This window comes from Micropterus dolomieu, linkage group LG05 (genome assembly GCF_021292245.1).
Source record: "Micropterus dolomieu isolate WLL.071019.BEF.003 ecotype Adirondacks linkage group LG05, ASM2129224v1, whole genome shotgun sequence".
In the NCBI taxonomy this organism is placed as follows: Eukaryota; Metazoa; Chordata; class Actinopteri; order Centrarchiformes; family Centrarchidae; genus Micropterus; species Micropterus dolomieu.
The window spans coordinates 7,486,856-7,514,469 of record NC_060154.1 but is presented as its reverse complement, the minus strand read 5'-3'; the positions used below and the strand labels follow the sequence as shown (position 1 = coordinate 7,514,469).

General features: G+C 39.4%; 1 protein-coding gene and 1 long non-coding RNA gene across 5 annotated transcripts in view; one reads left to right on the top strand and one right to left on the bottom strand.

Moving 5' to 3' along the window:
* The window catches only part of kank4 (KN motif and ankyrin repeat domains 4), a 76,958-nt gene that overhangs the window by 18,004 nt on the left and 31,340 nt on the right, over nt 1-27,614 (top strand). The gene's annotated exons all lie outside the window — the stretch shown is intronic.
* LOC123970758 overlaps nt 22,458-27,614 on the bottom strand; it is a 9,254-nt gene continuing 4,097 nt past the window's right edge. Inside the window, exons 1-2 of one of the 2 annotated variants that reach the window (XR_006825049.1) lie at nt 23,758-24,006; nt 22,458-22,613 (exon numbers count right to left, since the gene is read on the bottom strand). This is a non-coding gene — a long non-coding RNA (uncharacterized LOC123970758). Of the gene's footprint in view, nt 22,614-23,757; nt 24,007-27,614 lie in introns of those variants that run through there. The other variant, XR_006825050.1, reaches the window with a different exon arrangement.

Sequence of the window (27,614 nt, the reverse complement as noted above, 5' to 3'; positions counted from 1 at the left end):
ATGCAGTGATGCTGAGTGGGGGGGCACGCCAGAGCCCAGTTGACTCTTGACATACAGCTTTGTGGGGGTGTTTAACATGGTGGTGAATGGGAAGAGGATAAGCTGACAGGCAGAAAGAGCCCTCCTTTGATGGGATTAACACACTGGCAGACAGGGACTAGTGCTTTAGATTGATTAAAATGTAATCCTGGTGGATAATCATGCCTCCTGACGTGACATGTGTGGCCAGCACCCTCATACAGCACCCCCAATGTCTGTCTTACACACATAAACACAAACAAACTGTGTCCCCGGTCACGTTCACTCTTCCTTAACTGCGCTCTCTGCATCTTCTTCTTTCTGTCCCTTTCTTATAATGTCTTTCTTTGACTATTGCTTCTTAGAAAAGTCAAGGTTAAGGGAGAGGAGATGGCAAAGATGGGAAAGAATACTTTAGCTGTCACTAGATCATCTTTCACCCCTTTAAGATGTATTAGGAATTGTTAAGGGATGGTGTAGATCTTATACCTCAAATAGATCCATGTCACTATTTCTGTGCCTGTATCAGATATTTTGACTGACATAGAGAGACGCTATGTCCAAAATCACTCCCTCATTTACCTATTCACCAGATAATGAATACGCAATAGTTTACTCTGCAGTGGGTAACAATTTTGCATTTGAGACAGTCATGAATCATCATAATTTTGCATCATCACTGACATGTGCATAACTGTGTTACAGTGTTACACATCCACTAAAGCCAAATCACTGTTGGATTTTTAGCAAAAAGCAGTGTTTATGCTATAAAGACCTACTTTTCATTACATTGCGGCAACCTTTGAGGTTAATCACCATAGTGCAAACATTTTACTATTAGATTCCAGACGAACTACAATAATTCAAACAGCGAGACAAAATGTCAATTGATTGTGATTATTGACTTGCATTTCATATTTATGAAAGCGCTCACCAGCATTGTCTCATATATAGGGTAAAATCATAATGATATCTGGCAATGTGATAACATGACTGCTGAAACTATTACTTGGTTAAGTTTATTCTGTTGACAGAAAATTAATCGACAACAATTTTGGTCACCAGTCAGTTATTTCATACATTTATTAGCATAAGTGCCCAACAGTTGCTGGTGTTGCTGGCTTCTCAAAAGCAACAACATATAACACCACAACAATGTGCTGCTTTCCTGTTTTATAACATTTCAAACTAATATTTTTGGGGTTGGTTTGGAGTTGGCCAAACAAATGTAACACACATTTTTCACTATTTTCAGTCATGGCCATAAATAGGGGCACCCCTGCATGTCTGTCACATAATTGACTACTACTACTACTACTACTTTGATTAACTTCTAAACCAATTCAGGCTGACCTGCAGACACAGGGTACAACAGTGTCAGCTCGCACTGTCACCATCTGAATGAAAAGGGAGGACCCAGTGAACAAAAACCTGAGAAAGCCATAATCCTTCTGAGACTAAAATAGAGCTTTCTGATAAAGCACATCATTCTTCTGTTTTCAGAAAACACAATGAGGCCTTCAAAGAAAATAAACAATGTCCCTACTGTTAAACATGGTGGAGGTTCATTATGTTTTGGGGTTGCTTTGATGCTTCGGGCACTGGTTGTCTTAACTGTGTACAAAACATTATGAAATCTGAAAACTACCAAAGAATTCTGGGGCACAATGTATTCCCCAGTGTCAGAAAGCTGGGTCTCTGTCAGAGGTCACGGCTCTTACAGCAGGACAATGACCCAAAGCATACTTCAAAAAGCACCCAAAATGGTTTTAGACAAAGCAGGGGAGAGTTGGAAGGGGCCAGCAATGAGTCCAGATCTAAATCTCTTAGAGAACCTGCGGAGAGATGTCAGAACAGCAGTTGGGAGAAGGCACCCATCAAATCTCAGTCTCAAAGAATGGTCCAAATTCCAGTACAGAGGTGTAAGAAACTCATTGACCATTACAGGAGGCGATTGATTTAAGTTATTATTAAGTTGAGGTTGCCCATACTTTTGGCCATGACTGTAGGTGACAATATTGACCAATTTATTGCATGCCTCAGTTGAGCAGTCTCACTGTATTGTACGCCTCTATTAATAGTACCCCAGTAAGGCGGGATATGTTAACATCCAGAGACACACAGAATAGTGTCCAGTTTTCCATACTTCATTCCCAGATGTGTGATTCATGGGATCATTGGGCATGAGGGGCACTGACAGTAAGGAACTGAGGTCAACTATCAGTAGTTAGTCAGGCATTATTATGATGGGGAAAAAAGCTCTGAGCTCTGTAGAGTCTCTGTGTGATAGCCTGGAGTCTGGGAACTCGCCTGCAGCCCAACAGAGGAAGAAGGCTATTTATTTTAGATTCATATAACATATCCATGGTCTGGATAAATTCAGCTGTAATCCATTTGTCATGTTCTGAGGGAGATTAAAATGTGATTATGGTGGGATGTGGTCGTGACTGTGTGGTTTAGCTTTGGATATGGGAACACAGTTAGCAGCCTATAACACAAGATCTTGGTCTTTTATTCATACTGTCTGTACTGTTTATTCTGGCATTTATTCTGTGGGTTGTATGAGAAAGAGGCAACACAAGAAATTCTAACAAAGTGGATAGAGAGACAGTAACGAAGAACAAAGAGTGGTAGTGTATACTGGCAATTAGGAGAGGAAAAGCTTCAACTTTACACAACAATTACACAAACATACTGGGTGATTTTACGGAGTTAGTCATCATACTATCTCTCCACTTAGTAATTTTCTTTTCACTTCACAAGGTGTACATTTCTCTCACCTCTTTCTTTTACTTAAGGATTTCATAATTGTAACTCAAATGGTGACATCTTATCGTATGTGTAGTGATGAAGCAACAGACATGTTGTTGACCACAATTCTGCTGCTAGTTGCTGCTCATTAAGAAAAGAAAAAAGCCCTCTTTAGGCCATATTAGACATTGTAACATATGGAGGCTTGTCAGTATGTGTACTGGTGACATTATGTTATAATCTTGATGAATACAGGAAATAAAGTAGGCCTGTGGGCCTTTAGCTGTGCTGGGCCTTTGCTCTGGCTTTGAATTGTTTTTTCTTCCTTTGTGCATCATTTGCTGAAATCTTCCATCATCATTTTCTACATAATTGATTTTCAGGTTTTTCTCTGAATCATTTGCTGAATCTCTATTTGTTCCTCTTTCAGACACACTGGCCTCACACATAGAGTTCATCTTTAGCCATCTGTACTGTATGTCTCTGGCCATCTGCTCTCTCAACCTCTTGACAGCAGTCTAAACACTTCTCAGTGCTTTCAATGGAGAGGCGAGCAGATTAAACTATTTGACTTTGTCCCCCCCCCCCCCCATCACTCACAGTGTGTGGTAGTAAGAGACTATAAAGTAACAGATGGTTTTCTCACATCAGCATCATGAAACGAAGTGGATAGTTTGAGTCGAAGGGCACTTCCCTCAAGGTGATTTTCTAATAAACAAACAGCACAGGTTACAAACTGCTTGGATGCTAACACTAATGCTAGCTAATATTACCACCTCCTCGTCTTCCTCTTTTTCTCCATCAAACTTATTCGTTTCGGTTCTGCATCATTTTGGGGGGGACAGCATGTTGTTGGTCACTTTCATCTAAGGAAGAGTTCAACATTTTGGGAAATATGCGAATTCACTGTATTTCTGACTTACAATAAGATCAAAAACCACTCTTACAGCGAACAACAGCTGGATGCAGTGACTTCCTGGAGTCTTGTCGTCACAGTGAGGTTGCCAGATTTGTTACTTATACATGTAACCTGTGCTCACAAACCATATATGGCAACCAGCTGTGGAGTCAGAGATGTGTCAAAGTGCCGGGCAGACCGATAGACTGTTGGAACTTGCCTATCATTATTTCATATCATTGTAAATTAAATACATAACCTTTTTCATGGTTGCACAAAATAATTGTAAGACATCGCTCTGGGCAATGGGGAGCTGTGATGGGCACTTATTGTCTGACATTTTATAAACTAAATGACTAATCACTTAATTTCGTGCTGTGAAGCTTGATTAAAATTCGGTTAATGTAGTGTCACTGTGAGCACTATAAGCCATATTTGGCTATAATGAGTTGCATATTTAAAGTCTTCACCCTTTAAATCCTTTTCCCATCCTTTGAATGTTTTTTATTGCTGCCCCTCATGTTTTGAGATTTAATCTCCATTGACTCTTCTGTCCTCTTCACTTATTCTCTTCATCTTGACAAGTTTGAAGGTCCAGAAAAGGCACGCAGCACTGTGTCCAGCCCTCCCAGCTGTAGGAAGCAACCTTATTCTGACTAGCTTGCAAAGCTGTAATTTCAAAGTGGCTTTTACAACTCTGGCAGGTTGACAGCCAATCCATGTACTTCCTAGGTTAGTAGTCCAATGCGAAACGGAGAGATGGAGGAACAGCATGAAGTTGTTATGGTTTTGTGGCCACAGTAGTGAGAGAGAGGAGCAGTATGAGAAAAAGAGCCAAGGCAAAATGCAGAGACAGGTTAGAGAAAAGGTCAAGTGCGTACTCAGTCCAAGAGCTAAAATAAGAGAGAACTAAACAAGGCTTTAATCCATCAACTAAAGAGAGAGATACAGTTATGGTCCTATGAAGAGCAAGGGAATCCCACTGAGTTGACCAGCTCACAGAATGCCTCGTTCTGCCAGTTTCCTGTTTGTGGTTTCTCTTCCCTGTACCATATGATGATACAGGGAAGACTTCTGAGCACGCCTTTTGACAAACAGAAAACCATTCAGAATACACTTGGTTATATTTCAGTATGAGAAAAATACTAGTTGAAGAAATAAGTAAAGCTCCATCTAGCGTCAATAACTGTCACTATGTTTCCCTTTAGCTAGGGACTTAATTCCCAGCAGTACCAATAAAGCTGCCCATTGACCAAACAGTAGCTGTGGTTATATTGGTTGTATACTGTATGTCCAATATTGTATGAATGTAAAACTGTATTTATCCTGCACTCTTAAACACTTGTTTATTGTTGCACAACTTTCTACTTCTCCTTTTCACATTAAATCCATGTTAAAATTAAAATTCAAAGATTTCATTTCAAATTAATAATCTTTTAAATAATTTTGATCTTTGAAATATCGCACAGCAAATGACATTCATATCTGGAGACACATGGTTGAGCGAATGATCCGAGCCAGAACAGAGGGTTGCCAAACACAGCCAAGTTTTCACAGCCTGTACTTTTCCCATTTCAGTGCCTTCTGCAACTGCCACTTTTTGGAAATCAATATGACTTCATCAGTTCACTCCTTGGTGGCCAGGACTCTATAATTGTAAAAATTGCTTGATCCTTGCATATCTAAAGCTACTTTTTAAGTTTGGGTTATCACAGCTAAACAGGTACATTGTGTTCCTGCCTGTTACCCTCTCTATGTTGGCATTAGCAAGTACATCAGGTATCAGGGAAATGTGTTATGCATCCGACCTTAATTTTGTATCTTTTTATTAACTCTACTTCAGTGCAAGGATATCAAATTATGAAATGTTTTTCCTGACATCCAATTTCCTACTTCTTTCATTTACATCTTTTATAAACATCTGAAGTGCCTCAAAGCAGCATGTCTGCCTCTAGTCAGCCAGCCAGCCAGCCAGCCTTTTGTTTTAGAGTCCTCTCTGCTGCCTGAACAAAGTCTGTGTTGTTAAATTAGCTCCCTTCAGGCCAAACCATATTGTGTTCTTTCCATTTGGATTTTCCAGCTGTCATTGTGTGTGAATGTGCAGTTGAATGACCTAGTGCCCATGTCCTGGTCTGGCACTGCCCTTCTTACAAAACCCATTTTAGTGATTTCTTTTATGTTAAGTCGAACTCACAGCGACTGAATTTGGAAGCAAAAGACAAACGGCCCTATGTTTGTTTATTTATTAAGTATAATAATACTGAATAGGTTATTTATTTTATTAACTAGTTATCAGAGAGAGCACTATAAACCAGCATGTGCAACATTTGCTGCCTTCGTCCTTAAAGAAAAGCCACCTGTTTGACACCTGTTTTTTCACAGAATTAATGACCTCACTAAATTAACTCCACACTGCTATTAATGATTCAGTTACACAGAATCAGCAGCATGCATGCCATGACTCTTGGGTCTGTTTTCTAATACTCTTCTACACCTACTAATAAATTTGCCATGTTGGACTGCTATTATTTTGAACACAACTGTAAATGTGCCAGATTTAGCCATACAAGCTAATTTTCATCTGCAGTCCTCGGCAGATTGATGGCATATAAAAATGTAAAAAGAACACACAAGAGCACATACAAATAGTAAATCAATGACATAACCACTACCCCAAACCTAGCAATTTATACACAAGTAAAATATCTGTAAATTTGATCAATACGCTTAATCTGCCCTTAATGGCTACAAGACGCAGGCTCCAAGGAAAATCTTACTGCACTTGAAGTGAAGTGGAAACCTCCACCTTGTCCAGAAACACCAAGTCAATAAATAATTTCTACAAGAAGAGGAGGCGTACTTGCTTGATTCACAGATGTCCTAGTCTATTACACTCCAAACAACAGACAAGATGACAGTTGGTGACAAATCTAACTCCAGGCTTCAAAAGAGGTACATCAAATGGGCTGCCTAAATGTTTTTTACAGTCAGTGTTGCAGGATTCCTCCTGGGATTCAGCAGCATTGAGGCAGTGTTGTAACCATGTGAGAAGTGCCTGAAACTTAGTCACAACCCAGTTTTGAGGGGTCTCAAGTCAACTGTGCTGCCTCTGTTAGAAAACAAATCATAAGACCTGTTGTTTTTAGTTGCAATTAAAGCCAAACCAGTGATTTTGTTTCAGATGGTATTCCATAATAATCTCACAAAGCACACAGTGACAAACAGAAGCTCTTAGTCTGTGTATCTGTGCATACTTGTGTGTTTCTCTTGCCAAGTGTAACAGAATGTGTGGCAGAGACACAAAGATTGTGTCTGTGTCACTTTTGAATCTTCCCCCTTTGTCCCACAGTGAACCTAAATAAACCAATTTCATTTCACCAGAGAGCATTTCAAACCTATTTCAAGAAGCTGGTAATTTGGGAAGCTTTGGAAACAAAATGATGCTGGAATAGCAGTCTTTTCACTGTGTCTGTCTGCTCTCTCTTTCTCTGTGGTTTAGACTGGCTGATATTGATATCTGTGCAGCTGAGGTGAGGGGGGAGGGATTGGATGATGTAGGCTTCTGTCTTTTTCCAACCAGTGTTAGACCAACCATGTTGTAAAAATTAGGGCTGCCCCTGAATTATATATGTTAAGACTTTCCTTGTCGACAAGTAGTCTTTAGTTCAAGCCATTAGTCAAGTAGCCATTGCATGATCATCATATTAATTTAATTATTTAAATATATATTTTTGGTGCATCAGAAAATGGTTTGAATTCCAGGGCTGAGAAAGAATGATAAACACCATTATTAACACTGTGCTACATTACAGAGAAATACAAAACCTTAATAATTAGCCTTTAAAATACACATTTTACAAGGGAGGCGAAGCAAGCCATCTGTTAACTACAAGCAATTATGATTCTGAAACAACCAGCAAGGAGGCTGGTGAACATTTTGTTCATTTATTTAAACACAGTATAACATTCCACAAGTCTTCAAAACACAGGAATAAATACTTACAACTTCACAAAAACAAATATTCGCAGATCAACACAATGGATGATGTAAAACGTCACTTACAAAACGAACTCGTTACAAACTCGCTCCTCACCTAATTCATACCTCTCCAATCCCCACCCGCTATCATCCTTTGGAGTCCTGCTCAGAGCTATATTCCCCATCGTTGAACTGGCTTCCACTGGTCTTGGAGGCTGTGCTCGGTCCTAGTCTGTGTTCACTGGGAGGCTGACGACCCTGGTTCTGTTGCCGCTCACTCGGCTGTGGTTCTCGTGTTCATTCCAGAACCAGTCCCCCGCATCATTCCCCGCTGGGTATTTTGAACTGGGCCTGATAATGTCTTCTGCCCTGCAGTCCAAATCTCTTTTGCGAGTGGTATAAAAAAACACCAACACTCTCTTAGTAGTCTGAGCCTTTTTTCTGCGACTGACCGACCACTTAGTCGACTAAAACTGTTATTAGAATTATATTATATAGGGTTCACAAGGGACAATAGTCATGATATAAATCTTTGTATTTTTCTGGCTCCAGTTTTTCCAAGGTGTCATTTTTAATTTGACACTGACACTGACATGGTGTTTAAAATCCTTCATGTTCCTCTGTAGAAAGCAACAGAATATCCTCATGGGTATCGTCAGGGTGCTTGTGTGTATGTAGCAACCCAGAGATTAGTCACATGACCACTGCATTGAACTATTAAGCATTACTCTCAACATTAGCAGAAATTATGTCTATCCTCCGTCCTCTGAGATCATACATTTATGTGTATGTACTTGATTGTGTGTGTGAACGATTAAGTAGGTAGAAAGAAAGAAAGAAGGAAAGAAAGAAAGAAAGAAGTGACCTTGGCAACCCTTTCTTTCCCTCTGTGTTATTTCTCCTTGAAGGAAAGAGTAGGAGGTGGTAAGGAGAGGAGTGGGAGATGGATTTCATTTGATATCTCCCCCCTGCTCAGGGAATATACCCTCCTTCCTCTTTAAGTCCAGCTATCTGTGTGTCTCTTTGGTTTACAGCAGAATAAAAGCTGCCCTTGGAATTAATGAGTTGGGTCTTCGGCTCCATTAACATGGAATTCACACATGATCTGCTCAGGGATCATGGATGGATTTTATAGGACTTATTGCTGGACTGTCTGACCTCTATGAAACCTTAAAATCAGAACCCAGCCTGTTAAGTGCTAAATTCCACTTGTGTACTCTATTTGTTAACACAAAATAGTAGAACTATTTCAAGGACTTCCAACACTAATAGTTACCGTAGTTTCATTTGACTGAACTTCTACCAGCTGTCTCATTTTGCTGATGTTAAAAAAGCACTGATCTATATTTTCCTCTTCTCCTGTTGTAGTTGTGACCATGAGATCAATTGGTACTCGTAATGCTGTGTGCCTCTGTACTTTCAAGTGAGTCAGAAATACCCAAATGATAATATTAAGTGAGTGCTGTGAACTGTGAGTCTGTGGAAGTATAGAAAGGCTCTGGTAAAGGAGCTTTAACAGGACAAAAGCAGAGATGAGGGGTCATGATGGAAATAAAAGATCAGAGAGAGAAGAGAGCGCGAGGCACAGAGGTCTGACAGAGAGAAGACAATAGAATTGGACTGCAGTGTAAGTGAGTTGACAGAGCCTGCAAGTTGTGGATCAGAAGATGTCTTTTTTGTGTGTGTGTGTTGACAGACGGCAAAGGTAGTTGTTTTTTAAACTGGTATCTTGCAGTTTTGTCTCTTTCTGCACACATGCATTTTTAGTGTAAACCAGCAATTAGGTCAACAAGCAGCACCTGTGCCACTGAGTGTGACCCATTTAAAGGCCCTGCAGACCTACCCAGGTGTTTTTCATTTATTCTGGCTGATTAGACCTCTGCTTAGGTTGAGACTGGAAAGAGCAAGGCTGGTATGCGAGGTCAACAAACTCCATTAATAAAAACAATAAAGGCATAAAAAGGTCCAGTTCAGAGAAGAAATGGGATTCAGAATATAAATCTAGACATTACTATGCAATACAGCATGCAGGTTTTAATCAAAATCTATATATAATGGGAAGGAGTCCTAGAAATCTTTGTCAGTGAAGATGTTCGTATTAGTATGCACTGTAGTAAATATAATTCAGAGATAAAGTATGTGAGGCTGGGCAGAAATAGAGTTTAAAAGAATTACTGAATACAGGTCAAGGATCCATGGAAGATGGGGGTTGATATTATCAACCAAACTTTATTCAGATATTTTAATGAATACACCCACTATGAGACAATAAGTGGTAATGTGCACCTTCGACATTGGTTTTTCAATCTGCCAATCAACACAAAGAGGTGAAAGTGCAGTCTGGATTAATTTCTATGATGATTGAAGTAAAAAGGATTTGCTTCCATTCACAAATTGACACTGTAAGGCTCTCCAGTGTCCAGTCAGTTTGACAGATATTGTTTACTTATGTTCAGAGATGCTCACAATTCTTTGGGCTAGTCCAAGTCAAGTCTCAAGTCACTCGTGGTTATAATGAATGTTGCATCACCTGCTGCATTCAAACTAGGCTGCTTATAAATCTGTAGATTCTGTAAGTGTAACTTTTTTTCCCACTTAAAGAGCACAACCACGTGCAATTAATGACAGCTTATTAACTAGCCTACTGTAAGTCAAGACACCCCGCAGACTCAAATCCAGTGCTATGTTAACTAAATTAAACTGTAACATTACATGATCAACAATAAACATGTAACCTGTTTTTCACAGAGCACAACCATGTAGCCTAATGCGTCTACAACTAATGACAGCTTATAAACTACTGTAAGTCAACGCATCTCCCAGACTCTCAAACCAGTGTAACGTTATAACTAAATAAACCAGTAACCTGTTTGCAGCCAACATTAATAATTAACGTGATCGCAGACAGCAGGACGTAGATGATTAAGTTAATCGACTGCCAGAAGGCAAGTAAACAAATGCTCTTTCATCTTGTCATAACAAACAACAGTCCGAATTAACCTTCAGTAGGTCGTAGCTAAAGCAAGAAGCAAGCTAACGTTAGATGGCCAATGCTGAGCTAAACATGTTACGTCCCAGTAGCATCTAGGGGAAGCGGGACTAACAGCTAGTTTGAATTCCTGGGGTGGAAAGTCAAGCAGGTGACACAGGTTCACATTTTAACAGAAATGTATTATAATCAGGAGCAAACGGAAAGCGATCTCCACTGGAGATGGTTAGGGAGCAACTAAAACCTGTAGGCAAAATAGGGGATTTTTATAATCACAACAAAGGTTACAGGGGGCAAAATACTAAAAAAAAAAAGACTAGGTTAGTAGCTGACACAAAACAAACGGTCTATCACTGGTTGGCCTGGCTCTCCGGAGTCCAACCAAGACCATATAACCTGCACTTTGAGGCAGAAGGAGGATGCCGGCGGGCGGCACGCAGACCCAGTGGCCGCCACCGCCATTGAGGGCTCCTTATACCTATATAGCGGCAACCAGCTGCAGCTGCGAGAATGACATCACGTCGCATACCTGGAGAGAGCGCGAGAGAGAACGAGAAATAAACACCCGTAACACAAACACTACCCAACACAGGACCTTACGGGACACCACAATGTTTACTAACCTCAGATTACTAACCTATAACCTCTCTCACGTGTGCTCATACTACGTGTTACGTAGGCAGGTTGTAGATAACAGAGGGAGGGGAATAACAGCAAGCTCATCAGAACTTTCCTAAGAATAAACATTGTTCACGAGTCCCGCACCTCGAGTCTCAAGTCAAGTCTGAAGTCACTGTGTGTGCGTCTGTTTCTGTAACTACATTACAGAATGATGCTACTCAGCTGTAATGAGTGTAAGGACAGTGACAGAGATTAAAGACCCCCTCCGGTGTATTTTGACATTTCTATGATATTTCATATTTTTCTGAGTCATTTCCTTACAATGTTGATTACCCACATAGTTTGCCAAATATTTTTTGACAGTTGCAAAAATTGCTTAGTTGTTAAAACGGGGTTGTGACGTATGACTATAGTAATTCCATAAGTCATACGTAATTCACCAAGCTTGTGCAGGCACGCCTTCACGCCTCTTTAAGTCAGAGCATGTTAGTTTGTCTTTCTAGTTTAGTTAGCTAAGTTAACTAAGTTGTAGTTAGCCAGGTGTACTTAGCTAGCATAGTTATTGCAGAAAGTTGGCTAACAGAGGGTCTTCATTTTATTTTTTAGACAGATAAAAGAAAACGCGTCGCACTATCACCTGCCACCATCTTATATAAACGCCACATCTTATATAAACATTTTACTGATGGCCATTTTACCAATGCACTGGCGGAGGCAACCGGCAGCAAGTAAGTGCACCATAAAACGTAGTGCGAGTTATCGTGTGCAGTGCATGACAGGACCATCGACTGTACGATTGATAACAGCTGATACTCGCACATTAGTTTCTGTCATGGGTAAGTAATGGCTACTCCTGCCAGTCAGTAAAGTGTACTAAACTTTACAGTGTAGTGATGTTAACACAGCATATCGTTAGTAAACACTCCAGCCGGTCAGTTTTTGGTTGTCATGGTAATGTATTACATCCGACTATTAACCACACCCCCATTCTCTATTTGAGAAAGAACGTTCACCAAAAACGGCAGTTAAAACTGGCTGGAGGGGCTTTAATGACGGTAAAGGCGCTGTAAAATTTATGAATTACGGAATGTTGTTGTTAGCCTGCTAACATTGTTGGGTCCCACAGTTTGTTTACAGTCCTAACCATGCAGTTTGCTGTGTAGCCACACAATGAGAATACGTTTTGGTTTGACCACACTTTAATAGAAAATGATAATGGTGTATTTTTTCCTACCCAACAAGAGCAAAATGTCAATCAAGCACTGTCACAACCATGCAGTTCTGAAAAGAAGTTTTATTAGGCTAAATAAGTTGCACCACCTGTGTGGGTGAAACATGGCAGTGTCTAATATCATATCATTTTATGAAGCTTTTGAATGAGTAAGAACAGTATCAGCAATATGTGAGAGACTGTATTTATATATATATATATATATATATATATAAATTATATATATATATATCATATATATATATATATATATATATATATATAAATTATATTATTTAAAGTTTTAAATTCTTATCGGAGTGGTAGCAGATGTAAAGCTAAAAGTTGACAAGATTTCAGTTTTCACTGCAGTTCCATCTGCTGCTGAAGTTACAGTTGTCAGAGTTTACTTATTCCTAATATCAAACAGTTTGTTGTCTTTTGACTCATTGAAAAATGACTTCAGCATCTGGAGACCTCCTTTTAGAAAGGATAAGGATAAGAGTTATGATGAATGAATGAAACCTCTAAAACATTGCATGTTTTTTATTGAACTGAAATTGGAGGTACGTTCATATTAAATCTATCAAACTGACTCACCAACACTTTTTGATAACCTCAATCATCCTGATTGAATCCTGTCTCTTTTGTAATATGTAAATCTTTCTGGCATTGGCCCAGTGTTTTAATAGTCGTGTTCCCAGGCTCTCACTAACACCTGCCCCACAGACAGAAGGTATTGCTACAAGAAATTACTGAATACACCTTTTCTACTACAAAGGAAATAAGAGTTTAGTCTCCCCATCACACCTAAAAGTTGCCAATTGAAAATAAAGAAATATAAATACCGTCAAACATAAATATAAACAACCGTCTGACCAATACTTTCTTCATCTCAGTTCAGCAAGATGCAAAGTGATGGATTATACCACAGTCCCAACCAAGTGGAAAATCAATTTTCCCCAGAGAAAACGTTTCTTTTACATACATTATCATATTTCACGCTACATGACACAGGCTAAGATGTTTTATTTTCAGATTTTCGATTTCGCTCAGGGCAAAGCAGAAACGGGCTGATAATTAAAAAAGAGAGAGTTGGTTAACGAGGTGAGGAAAAATTGTACTTCAAACCTCAGCCGGGTGGTACAGAGTTGGGAAAGTTGTACCCAAACAGCTTTTCCTGCTCATTAGGAAAGAGAGAGTGAAAAGTGGAGAGTGGGTAAAACTTGACTATGTTTACACTTCAACTACACACAGAGTTAGGTTTCTACCTGGATGCTAAATTACAAACGGGTGCTGAAATCTGTTTACATTTTCAAAAATGATACTCTACCAAATACTCTCAGTGGGGATATTTGAAGGAGACAATCTCTTAAATTCACTTAATTCAAAAGAAAATAAGAACCTTGAAAGGTCCCCATTCAGTCAGTATATGAAGGACTTGAAATCAAGCAATTAGCTAAACAAGTAGCATTAGATCAGCACTGCTTACAAAGAAAATGTAAGAAACAAACTTGAAAATGAATCAGTAACAAAATAAATTGGCTCAAAATGAGAATACAAATTGGCTGTAACTGTCTCTGTGGAGTTGGAATGGATAAATGCCAAAATCCACTAATAACCTTGTTTTTCTAAGGCTGCCTATCAGATGATGAATATAAGCTCTGTTTTACAGATGAGGTTAAGAATATGTGTACTTCTGTCAACATGTCAAAGAATTACCTTCAGTAATGTGGAATTTTGTATGCACCAATTATGTTTGTTATGTTTGTGATTGTGTACTTGTTGTTTTTGGATTGTCCTGGACACCTGGAGGTATTTTCAATTTCATTTATGTGAATACAGCTGGTCACCAAACCCAATATCTGACAAGGGACTTTTCATTGTTTTGATTCAGTTGGCAGCTTTGTTTTGAGTAATGATTTTCAATGTATGGATATTATAACTGCTTTGATACTTAGTTATTATATACTTAGTTAAAGTTATCAACCTGTAAATTCCAGACATATGATAGTCTAAGAATCTGCTCACCAAGACGCTGTATTTATATTTATTTGCTGTACCATGCTTACCATGATGGCCTGCCACAGTCTAACTTGTTCCGCCATAGTTTCAAAATGAACCGAAAATATTTTTACACGTCTCATAATAACATTACAGACCTCTAACGTTGTGTTTTGTGGGTGCTGCTGTAAGCTCGCACACTCAAACACTTTGGCATCCAACTCGAGACAACCACTTTTCTTTTGAGGTAACTACGGTAACGTTAACGGTCTGTCACTCGTTTTGAGAAGGCAATTAAGCAAGCCGCACTTAAATTTGTAGTGCACACATATGAAAGCCTTTATGGTAAATCCACTGAAATGGATCAGTACAAGCTAACAGGCAGGTTAGCGACTTTATCCTGTCAGTTTCTGTCTTTACAAATACAAGTGTTGCAGTATGAGAGTCTGACCTGAAGAGAGGCTGTGAAGTCTTCATGTTACGCAATACAAAAACCACATGAAATATAATTTCTCAAATTGGGTCGGACTTGATGAATTTACCGCGAGGATACAGATGTGACAACGTCCAGTTTTCAAAATAAGGTGTATACAGTATGGAAATAAAAGGATTTGGATTATATTCACCGAAAGTATAAAACATGTTACATTTGTCCATTAAAAGGAAAAAAAACAACAGCAAAAAAAGCTGTTAGGGAAATTACTTATTCTATTTTCTATTCTTTGATTTAGGGTTGCTGGAAAAACATTAAATAAATTTGTTGACTTTAGTTGCTGTTTCATCACCATTTATAGCTATACAATGGGTTTATGATTAGTAGTTTACTAGAGCACAACATTGTTTAAAAGAGTGCAAAGTTCTTCATAGATAGCCTCTTAATTTTGCATCACATTAATGCATTTAACTTTAAAATGTACAAAATTTTCTTTACGGGGGGCATGCCCCCTGCCCCCCCAGGAGGGTCTGAGGCCCACCCATCATAGTCTTTTAAAATCCTGAAAATATTGCTACATTGAAGAATTCTGAATTGTCTCTCTTGATTTGTGGGTTGGACTGGCCATCAGTTCTAATTATTCTGATCATCGGGGGACACAAAGATGGAATAAATATAACTGACAACCTTTAGGACTGTTAAATTATCCATTATATTCTGTGTTGAGGAAAGTTTAGTGTATCATTAAAAATACAATTTTCAAATGGAAATTAACAGTGGTAAAAAATAAGTCTGGGAGCAGCTCCTTACAGGTCACAACTCTGTATGCTTGTTAGCTTTTTTATTCATGACTCAATTTCTCTATAGCAATCATTTTAATCTATTATGAATAGATTATGTAAATTTATGGCATTTTATCATAACATAATCATGTATTGTCAGCAAACGTGAAGATGGCATCAACTGCATTCCACTGGCTACAATACATGTTTGGCATAGGTCAGTATGCTTCACACCCCCAACCTTTATCTAACAGGACATGTAGGCATATCAAGCCTGGTTGGCAAAGATAGCCTGGCATGTTCATGGCCACAAAATGTGTAGCCATTGTCTCAGACCCTTGTCTCTGCAGTGGAATATTTGCTTTGGCATCAGAAAACTGTGAATGCTGGGAATTTTCCACATAAACATGCATTGGCACCAAACTTCTTCTTTCTCTGTGTCTTTAAGAAGCAATAAATTCTTTGGTCTGTTCTCGAGTAGGAATTTCAAGTTACTACTTATTCCCAGCTCACAACATGGTAAATGCAGAGATAGATGACTTCTATTAGACAGTGAGCGACAGAATGAGGTGAGTTGAATGGGGGGTTAGCTACACAGGAACAGGCACCCCCCATAAGACATATGTTTTGATAGATTTGGGGTCGATGAGATTTTGGGATTCAGCTACAGTGAAAAAGGGGATGAGAAGGTTGAAATGGTATCCCCATTGTTCAACTAAGCATGTCCCAGATCCTCAACATCTGTGTGTGTGTGTGTGTGTGTATGTGCTCCTCACATTTGTGCACATATTGTATGCGCTCAACTGCAATAAATGTGAGTTCTATGTGCTGTTTGTATATGGTGGTGTGAATTTTTGAAAAACTGTATCCACCCACTCGGCAGCTGACAGACAGATGGATGCACAGCAGTCACAGCATCTCTCCAGTATCTCTGAGGCAAACAAACTACACTGCTGTCAATATGAAAATCAAGTAGCTACATTTGGCAACAGGGCTGTGTGAGGGTTGTACAGGACCCACTGAAAATGCTTACAGCGCAAGATCAAAAGCACTTTAAAAAAAAATGTTGGTTAATTAAAACGATTGCATGGACGTGATCAGAAAGACAAAAAGTGCAGGGAAGCAGCACTCCCTGTGTACTACAGACATATCCAATGATCAACATACCCTTGTACCCATCTTGTCTCATTCTTTTGTATGTGGTTTTATTTCCTCTGTCTTATTTCTTTACTCACTTCACTATATAAATATCCTAAATAGCTTCTTTCGCAATTTACATGTGGTCCAGACTTGTGGGAGGAGTCCAATGCAATTGGTTTGCAGTTATTCCATCGTAAAATTTTCACTAATGGATTGTGTATTTCCCTCTCATCCAATGCCAGCTGGGATTGGCTCCAGCACCCCGCCACCCGGTACACAGGATAAGCAGCTGACGATGAGTGAGTGAGTGAGTGAGTGAGTGAGTGAGTGATTGTATATTTCATTATTTTAAAGTATGTTGACTTTGAAAATCCTATATAAATTACACTTCATAATTATGTTGACATTATCCTGTTTGTTTGCAATGCAAATTATAATATTATTTATTCATATAGCCTAACAAATTAATCATTCATTTAAATTGGCTATTGATGCTGTTGTATAACACTACAATATCAATGTGAACATTTCAAACTGCAAAACGACTTAAATGATGCACTAATTTATGGTTAATATGTCCCTGTATATAATAAGGTCAACTGGGAGTGTAATCTTTGAAGAGCGTGACAGCGGGCTGATATATTGGCAGAGACAGATGAATGGTTGTTGTTGCAGTTTAAATTACCAAGGGCTTCTGCAAATGTGAAACTTGTTAGAGCTGCAGCTCCATAGACAGAGAGACCAGACCAACTGCCTTAATTCCACTGCTGATGCTTTTAAAAAATGTCTTTCCTTTATGGATCTCCAAAAGCAGGACACTCTCTGAACTTGTTTTTTTTTTCTTTTTGCCCTTCTATCATCACTTCCTAACATGGGGCATGATGTGTATCCTTATAGGATGTGATTGGGGCGTTTATTATGCTAATTAACAATTCTCATGGATACACACTCAATTACGCACAGAACGTATTCATCATGTTATGTGGGTCATTTACACAGTTATCTGAAGTTGGAAGCTGAATCTGACGTGGAACACTCGTACGAGCCCACCGGACGAAAAGAAAGTTAACTCCTGTCTCAGAGCAGTTTACGCAAAGATGGTGAAGCAAGCTATGATAGCCTTTTCATCACTCCCCAGTTTTCCATTCCCTTAAAGGTCAGCCCATTGTGTTTCCATTCAATTGGAGAATCCAGGAATATCAACCTTTCCTAGTTGCACCCTCTCACTCTTTATCTTCCAATTTAATCCTTGTGATGCTCCTTCAGTCTCATCCTCTTCTCTATTTGCACTACTGCTGGAATAGCATACCGTACATATAATACATATATGGAGAACAATATCATACATAAAGAGCAGCAACTCATCATCTTGTTGCCACATCTATGGTGGTGAACCCGGCGCGCCTTGTTCCTCAAGCTTGTCCAATATCTCGCTGCTGGTCTTTGTGCAGTCCTTCTGCCTGCAGCACTCTGCTGTATTTAGTGTTCTTCTCAGTGTGGCAACACAGAAAATGGTCAAAGATAGATAATGGAAAAGAAAAGCATAGAAAGAAATACAGGTGGAGGGGGAAGCAGGCTGAAGACATGAAATTCCTGACTCTCTTCTTTGTAGCTGTAGGCATCAGTTGCTCTACAATGCCAATAAACAAACCTCTCCCCTTTGGTTGCACTTCATCTTCCAGATTAGTTTGACACTCCGGCTTTTTAAGATAGGGAACCATGGAGAGTGTCAGGAAAGATAAGAGAGCAGATATGACACGCAAAAAGGGCTGTGAGCCAGGACTTGAACCCTTGATTTCAAGAGTACATGGTAGAACCTCAGCCAGCTGAGTCACCAGTGCTGCCTCCTTCTAAATTCCCTTTTTCTTCTTTCTAGTTTTTCCTCATCTCTCCTCTCCTTTCCTTTACTCTTGACAATAAAAACATTTAGTAGGAGTAAAAAGCCTGAGTCCACATTCTTTTTGTTTGCATGGTACTGGATCCACACCCGGAACAAATTCCCACAAAAGAGTTTATTTACCCAATGAAATTATTTCCATTGTTATCAGCAATTATGCAAATCCCCAAAGCCATTCCCAACATGTGGCCCCAGTTTTAAAAAAAAATCAAAGCATTTTGTTTGAATTATAAAGATTTATGTACATGCTACCTTGCGATTTTCCCTTTTTAACTCAAAAGAAAACATTATACTCACACAAAGGACTCCCTTAGGGCAGATAATGATGGTTCTCCTTTGTGTGAGCAATACTGAGTGGTTCAGAGTAGGAGTATTGCAGGCTGTGAGATGAGTCCTATATGCTGTATAAAATGATGTTTGTCTCTATAATCTTTAAGCCTCTTGACTCCCTAAGGCTTACATCTGATTTCTTTTCATGGTAATCATAACATTTTGTTGTCGAATCTGTCAAATCTTGTCACATAAAATACATTCCTCTTGCAGTATGAAGACCAACTGAAAAGATTTAACCCTGTTGGCATCAACACACCTCTGACCCACAATGCATCGCTCCCCCCTCCCATTTTCACTTATGTAAGGAGAGATTCCTGGGAATTGTTCAGACAAGGTTACGACCCCGTGTAGTTTCCCATCAGACTCAACAAATTGCCTGTGCTGAGAGAGCCAAGCAAGCCTCCTGGTTAACACCACTGTTTTCCACTTGTAAAGTGTGGCACAGAGTTAGTGCAGATGTGCCTGGAGAGAGTTGGACAAAGGTAAAGGAATACAGTGGGAAACATGAATTTTGTGTAATTTAATTTATAACCCTTCCATTTGGCCTTAATCCAGCAGCTTTGTGCAACTTTTTCATTGTGAAAATGTTCTCATTTTTATCCATCATTACTATTGGCCATAATCACATTTTACTTGCGGGCGATCCCCTTATACTGTTTTTATAAATTTATATTGTGATCAATATATATTGTGATAGTATATTTTCTGGAAAATCAATTAAGAAACTGTTTAAAGTAAAATAACCAGACTACAAAGTTTTTTTTGGTCAATATAGCAAATTAAAAACCAGATAAATTACTTCATCACATTGATTATCAAAAGTTATGCTAATCATTGAAAACTACATTTAAATCAGTAATGCCATAAATCAGTCCAGCTCATTGATCAGCAATTGTGTTTACAATGGCCTAATTCACCCAGAAATATAAAAGGGAAAGTTAACCACAGTATTAAACGTCATCGCAGAATGTCTGATGGTTGGCAAATTTGTATAATCGTATGGTATAAATGATCAAATAGCTGTTGTAGAGATCTGGGAAACATGGACTTTAGCAACAACTGCATCAAACACGTTCTGTGCAAGCCTCGTATAGCTTTACAAAAAATTTGAAATCATCTCGAACACTTGTCGTCAGGTCAAAAGTAAGCATATAATCACATTATACCCTCTATTGGTCATTTGTCTACCTACATTATGCCTGTTGCCAGAAATCTTGGTGTCCTTTTTGATTGCAATTTTTGCTTTGAACAATACATTGCTAAGCTTGTCCAATCATATTTCTTTCACCTTAGAAATACTGCGCAAATAAATCTTAAATGCCAGAGATCCTGAAACTGTAGCTTTTATTTCGTCTCGCCTAGACTACTGCAACAGTCTGTTCTCAGGCCTGCAATTAGTGCAGAAAGAAGGTTATTAATCCAAACTAGGAAGTACGACGATATCACTCCAATTTTATTCTCTTTACATTGTTTTAGGATTGATTTTAAGTTCTTATTGATTACTTTTAAAACTCTTAATGGCCTGGCTCCAGAATATATTCGTGACCTCTTAACCCCTTACGAACCTGTACACAGCCTGAGATCCTCCAGCAGGGGTCTCCTGGGCATTCCTGAGGCCAAGCTGAAATCTAGAAGAGATAGAGCCTTTGCGGTAAGGGCCCCAAGGCTCTGGAATGATCTGCCGGATGACATCAGGATGTCCGAGTGGGTGTCTTCTTTTAAGTCTCGCCTGAAAACGTATTTATTCAGGAACATTTTCTGATTTTATCTGACTGGCTAGCCATTTTATTGTTGTATTTTCATTTAATTTGTGCATGCTTCGTCTTATTTCAATGGTGTCTTTTTAACTGTTATGAGTTTAATTGTTCTTTATCTTCTGTGAAAGCACTTTGTACTCTGTTTGGTAAGTGCTCTACAAATAAAGTTATTATTATATTATAAAAAAACTTGATTTCCGTGTGTTTCAACTGAGACCATACTTATTTTGAGTGTTTTAGGCTAGTATTATTTTCACCACCACTATTTTCCGAAACATATGTTTTCACATATGTTTCCTACCTTCCAAAGATGGACAGAGGTCTTTGTCTCCTTTATATAATTGCATTAGCTTACATGCATAGTACGGCTGCAGAGAACGATGATTTTAGTATTCGAAGCTTCGATAGATTATTTCAACGATTCATTAATGCATCGTTTAAGAAGTACTTTTGCTTGGCAGCGGTGGCGCCCCCCGTAACGGGATCAGCTGTGCACATTTATAGGTGATAGATATTTATTACTCCTTTTGGAAATTCATAGTGTGTCATACAGCAAACATCAGACCAACAACTAGACAGCCGCTTTACCAACACAAACATCACCCGAGTGCTATACAAGTTATACTAAAGGCTCGTGCAGACTACACAACTTTAAGCGTCGGCCGATGGCCGTGCCGTTCTCACAACTTGCCGTCATATGACGGCAGTCTTGAAGCCTTTGTGGCGATCACACTACGTGACTGATCGGTGACAGGGACACACACACACTACAGGAGCTGACAGTAGCTCTGTCACCTGATACAGGTCTCCAAACCACGTTTTGTCAAGAAAACATGTGAAATGTGAAACGGGAAATGAGCTATCCTGCACACGAAACAGCTGTTTGTTTGTTATTATAAAGATAACAGTTATAAAGACAAAGAATCTGGGTTAAGGATGGATTAGCACAGGCAGGTAGCAGGGATTGTCTGAGCTACAGAGAGAGCTGGAGGGGAGTTAAAAGGTGCAGCTCCCGACAGCCAGTTAACTAATGACTGTGAGGTTACAACTCATGGCCCAAAAAGGAGAACAACAAATGCACGTGTGGACATTTTCAGCTGAGGACTGTGGCTTACTTTGGCTAGCCTTCAACTCAACAATCAATCATGATTTCAGTTAATTGCTAAAGTTGCTGTTACTGTTACCTTGTCTGTGGTCCGCTGGCAGAACTCCGGGGCTTTTTGTTCAGCTGCCGTCATGCTGATGCCAAGGTGACATGGTGGTTGGACTGTGACATTGCAGAGTAGTTGTTTTCTTTTAGCTTGAAATAATAACATACTTTGGAAACTTTCTTCTTTGTCACTCGCTATTTTCTCTCTCTTCCTCCACTTTGCAAACAGCTCCATTATAATCACGTCGTGTTCACAGCGTAAGCGCGATGTGCCACAGTAATAAATGTCCGTGCGAAACATAAATCGTTTCAGCCCTAATGCATAGCTAACAAGTTTCCCCTTATAGACTGGAGGGTGAGACATATTGGCTGTCTACTCTGGTCATTGTTTAGGCTTCAGTGGCTTCAGGGTTGATTTATGATCAAGAATAAACCAGGCAAACAACACACAGAAAAATACACACAGATAAACACAGATAAAATAACAGACACATAAACGCTATCTCTCTACTTTATTTCACTCCCTCAGAACATTCTAGACGTGGTTTCTTGGCTGTAGTGTTTATTAGCAATATTAGAGGCCAGCCTGTAGTCTGTGTAGTCTCTCGCCCCCACAGGTCAGCAGAGTTCAGGCCTACAGGAAGAGGCTGTCTGTGGGAGAGAGCAGACCAAAGCCACAGTCAGGTTATCGCTTTGCCATGCTTCACCCACACTTAATGATAAGTTTGTCTCTGTCCTTCCAAACAGATCACCACCTTAGAAATAGTTTGAGATTGAGAGAAGATTGAGTGACACCTGGTGATAAATAAATATCTTTTTTAGGAAGTGAGACAGACAATAAGAAACTAATGCTCAAGTTCCTCTGCTACCATCAGCCACTGGAAAGTGCTTCCTCCAGAATCAATGAAAGCCGATCATATTGTGTTTGAGCTTCGTATGCATTGTTTTACACCTGAGGGAAACGTGCAAGCTCAGAAATTGCCCAGATTAAATTCCTGACAGCTGATCAACATTTTCATCTAGTGCACTAAACCAACAAGGAATAAAATAAATGATTGACACAAATAAAAATGTCATAAAATGAATGGAATTCCACACAAGCTATCATGCTTACTTAAAGACAGGCCTGCAGTGTTTTCAAATTGATAATTGTAGTAATACAGTAGCAATACTGTATTGCATGTTCTTTGAGCTCAGCTCTTGTTTACATTTTGCACACAGTGAAAAATTACCAAAGATATTCTTACCCACACTATTAACAATAGCACAGATGCATTTCCCCTCTGCTCCTCTTTCAAAACAATGACAACGACACATTGTCAGGATATATAAGAAGCAAGAGAAGCATACAGAGTAGGAATGTAGCCGAAACTCAAATTGTATCTCTCTGCCTTTGTGTCCACTCTTTCTGTTTCCCTGTTGTCCGTCCAAGCTGCTTTTCTTGCAAGCCGATAAGGAGGCCTTTACTTTCAGCATTCATTTTGCCTCCCTGTCAGCCTGCACATTTACATAATGATTGCACCCACATGTAGATTAGAGAAAGAGATGGAGAAAAAGAAATGATTGAAGTAAGATGCGCAATATCCCTGTAATTTCAGAGGAAATGTAGAGGGTAGCACACATTTGTTTTTGCATGCTCTCATTCTGTATTTTCTCACTACTGTATTCAACTAGCAAGCAGACATACATATTTGCATGAGAAACGAAGAGACAGGGCGACAGAGAGTATGCATTACTCTCTGTCGCCCTGTCTCTTCGTTTCTCATGCAAACACCATTGCACACACAGAGCTCACCAGTTCACCGCAGTTCAGGTCATTTCCACTTGAGCAGCAAGGTGTGTACTGTGGTTAGTTAAGTGGGCGTCTGTTTCAACCTATTGTTACCGCCTGGCTCAAGGCTGGCAACAAAAAGGGAGGCCTCACACAGATAATAGGAACAAAAGTGGTTTATTTAACTCAAACTAACAAACAACTTAACTAAGTTGATGGCGTGGGTAGATATGAGGAACATCAGTCATGTCAGAAGTGTGTGGATGAGTGAGAATGAAGTGTAATGCATGTTGGTGGGTGCAGCAAATTGAACAAAGGAACACAGGCTGGGGTTGAAGCAGCAGGCCAGCAGAGAGACAGACTCCCAGAAAGGCAGCCCTTTTATGCCCTCTAGGAAGCCCAACCCAGATGGGCAGGTAGACGCATTGGACACTCCCAGCTCTACCTACAAGCCACACCCAGAATCTGCAAAACAGAGAAGACTGGGGAAGTCGTCAAATTATAAACAGTCTTTTCCCTGCCTGAAGGCGTTATCAGCAGCTGGCCTTCCTCAGGATGTCTGCCAGCCCTGGCCACACACACACACGCACACACGCGCACACACACACACACACCCACATTTAGTGGAAAATCCTTGTAATAGCTTGATTAAATGTTTTTTCCATTTTAAAACCATCTTAGTAAAGGATATTTGTTGTTACACTTGAACTTGAATTTGCTCAGGCAGTGCTTCAAGTTATTCTAAAATAGGAAACGACCTGAAATAAGTGGATTTAGTGTGGGACAGATGACAACACTGCATCCCAACCTGTAGATATTAAAACAACTCTTCCAGAGGAATTCTTAATAGTTGTCTAGTGGATTGTTTGTTGGTTTCCTAGTGCAGTGTCTTGGTGGCTGGAGAAATGATCATTTACTGCTCAATCAACAGCCAATATGTCAAAAGCTTTACATCATTTCACTCCTGTTTCATACATTTAGAAGGTGTATAGAGTTAATGCCATGCCATGCCACTGCTTCTTCCCTCCCTATCTCGGGACACACAAAATAACCCATATTCACCTTCACAACATATTTGACCCAAGGGAGTATGTTGTATTTTGGGAGCTTACACAGGCAAAAAAAATCATGAGAGGAACACTTGGTCAAAGTGTGTCTTATCCATCTCTCTGTGTCTGCATATGCTTTTTCCTTGAAGGAATGAGAAAACAAAGAAAAAATTATGATATTATGATATCTTCAGTCAGTGGGGCAAGGTAAATTTCAATTATATATGGTCTTGAGCTGGGCCTTTTTACTTCCAAGAAGAGATAGTTGACACTGTGTGTGTATCCAAGCAATGATGCATGACTTCAGTAATACATTACCACAAAATAAATTTCAAACATAGAAAAAATCCCTCCTAAAATGTAACAGTTAATTACATTTTCTACCATTTTTGTGCTTGTGTATTAAGTTCATTTTCAGAAGAAAACTTTCTTTTCCAGAAGGCTTCAAGCTGTTGGATTTGATGTTGTTGTAGAACTGTGAGCTTTGCCAGTAAAAACAGTATTTGATTTTTTGCACTTGCACCTACTCAGACACATGCACACACATACTGCAGATTACACTTGCACAGATAATTGCATGTTGCAAGACTTGGCATAAAGCTGCCAGTGTTCTAAAACTTTAACAATAGCATACAAATTATGTTACGAGACATAGCAGGCATTCATAATAATTATCAGGAGTGAATTCCTTACAGTATAATGAAACATGAGATTAATTGCTATTCCCAGAAATGAGATCATTTAACAATGAATCCAAAGTCAAAATATTTGACAATGTAACCTGACTTGAGTTGAAAAATTAACAAGAGTAAAACTTTAGGCTGAAAGTGAGTGATGACTGCTGTGCCTGGTGGTGGCCACCAACCATTAGTTATAATTATACACTGCATATTAAGTCTTTCTTTGTAACTCCCACAGTTATAAAAACATTCTCCAAACATGACTCCAAGCTGTTATGCTGAACTATATGTTTATGAGCTGTGGGGTGCAGCATTGAAAACATTTTAAGGTTTTCACACTTCCACACAGCCAGACACATTCAAACACATACATTTGCAGAATCCTGGGGTGCCAGACTTCGCGTAACGCTGCCTGCTGTAATTTTAACATTTCAACTTTGTGTTTTTGCACACCCTGGAGCAGGGAGACTGCTGATAGACAACAATACACTTTGTTCCACACAGGAATGTCGGCGTGCTAGAATGTAAGCTATATTTTAGACGGAGAGAGATAAAGATGACTGAATCCAGGATTTGGTCACTGTCCACAAACTGTACCCTTACACCCTTGTGAGCCCACAAGGTGGGAGCAGAGAATGTCCTCCCAAGAAAAATACAGCAAGTGCCCCAAAATGACATTATCTTTTCGCAAACCTAACCAAGTAATTTTTGTGCTTAACTCTAACCAAACCATAACCATACTGTTGTCAATAAATAAAACTTTTCTCGTTTTCCAACAGTGATTTGTAACTACATTTTGAAGGTACAGACAACCAAAAATGTTTCACTATGTTGTTACAGATTATGTATTTGGCCACTTTTCATAATTACTTCTACATCACTTTTTGTATGTGCAAATGTATGCAGCACTATGAATGAAAGAGAGTATGCACCGTTGCATATTTAAACGATTATCGCATCTCGTCCCTCTCTATAAATGAACAGCTTTTTACCCTGCCTTCAGACGTGGCTGAATAACATTTATTCCCTTCAGATGCGATCAGAAGACATGACATACAAACTAGTTTGTTTTGAGCCTCACCCAAACTTTAGGCTCGTAGGGCCATGGGAGACCCTTCCAAAAGCTATTTCCCAACAGGTCTAAGGGTCATGTGGGTGTGAAAATCCCTCCCTCCACCACGATTGAGAGGGTTAGGTTAATACCCTGTTTTACTGTGGGCCGAATCCATCATTCAATTCCATACTCCATCTTACCCTTGCTTGTGAACAAGAAAAAGAGACACTTTAGGCAGCAACTCACTCCCAACCAATTTTTGTTTCAGTACACACTATTTTGACATTGTGTTTTAAATTTTTTTTTACATGAACAAGCGAGACGGACAGACAATCTAGACGTCTAACCTCAACACAGACAAGAGAGGAGTGAGACTCTAGAAGTCCTAGGGGTCTGAGGTGGGATCTGATTCCTCTTGACAGGAGACGGCTCATGTGATCAGCAAGAGGGAAGCTTAACCCTCTTGGCCGCATTATACCCTCTTTCAGTCCACTGCTTTTGATGAAAGGATGTGAGATGATTTTATGCAGTGTGTTGGACATACAGTGGGTACGGAAAGTATTCAGACCCCTTTAAATTTTTCACTCTTTGTTTCATTGCAGCCATTTTCCAAAAATCAAAAAAGTTCATTTTATTTCTCAGTAATGTACACTCAGCACCCCATCTTGACAGAAAAAAAACAGAAATGTAGAAATTTTTGCAAATTTATTAAAAAAGAAAAACTGAAATATCACATGGTCATAAGTATTCAGACCCTTTGCTCAGTATTTAGTAGAAGCACCCTTTTGATCTAATACAGCCATGAGTCGTTTTGGGAAAGATGCAACAAGTTTTTCACATCTGGATTTGGGTATCCTCTGCCATTCCTCCTTGCAGATCCTCTCCAGTTCTGTCAGGTTGGATGGTAAACGTTGGTGGACAGCCATTTTCAGGTCTCTCCAGAGATGCTCAATTGGGTTTAAGTCAGGGCTCTGGCTGGGCCATTCAAGAACAGCCACGGAGTTTTTGTGAAGCCACTCCTTCGTTATTTTAGCGGTGCGCTTAGGGTCATTGTCTTGTTGGAAGGTAAACCTTCGGCCCAGTCTGAGGTCCAGAGCA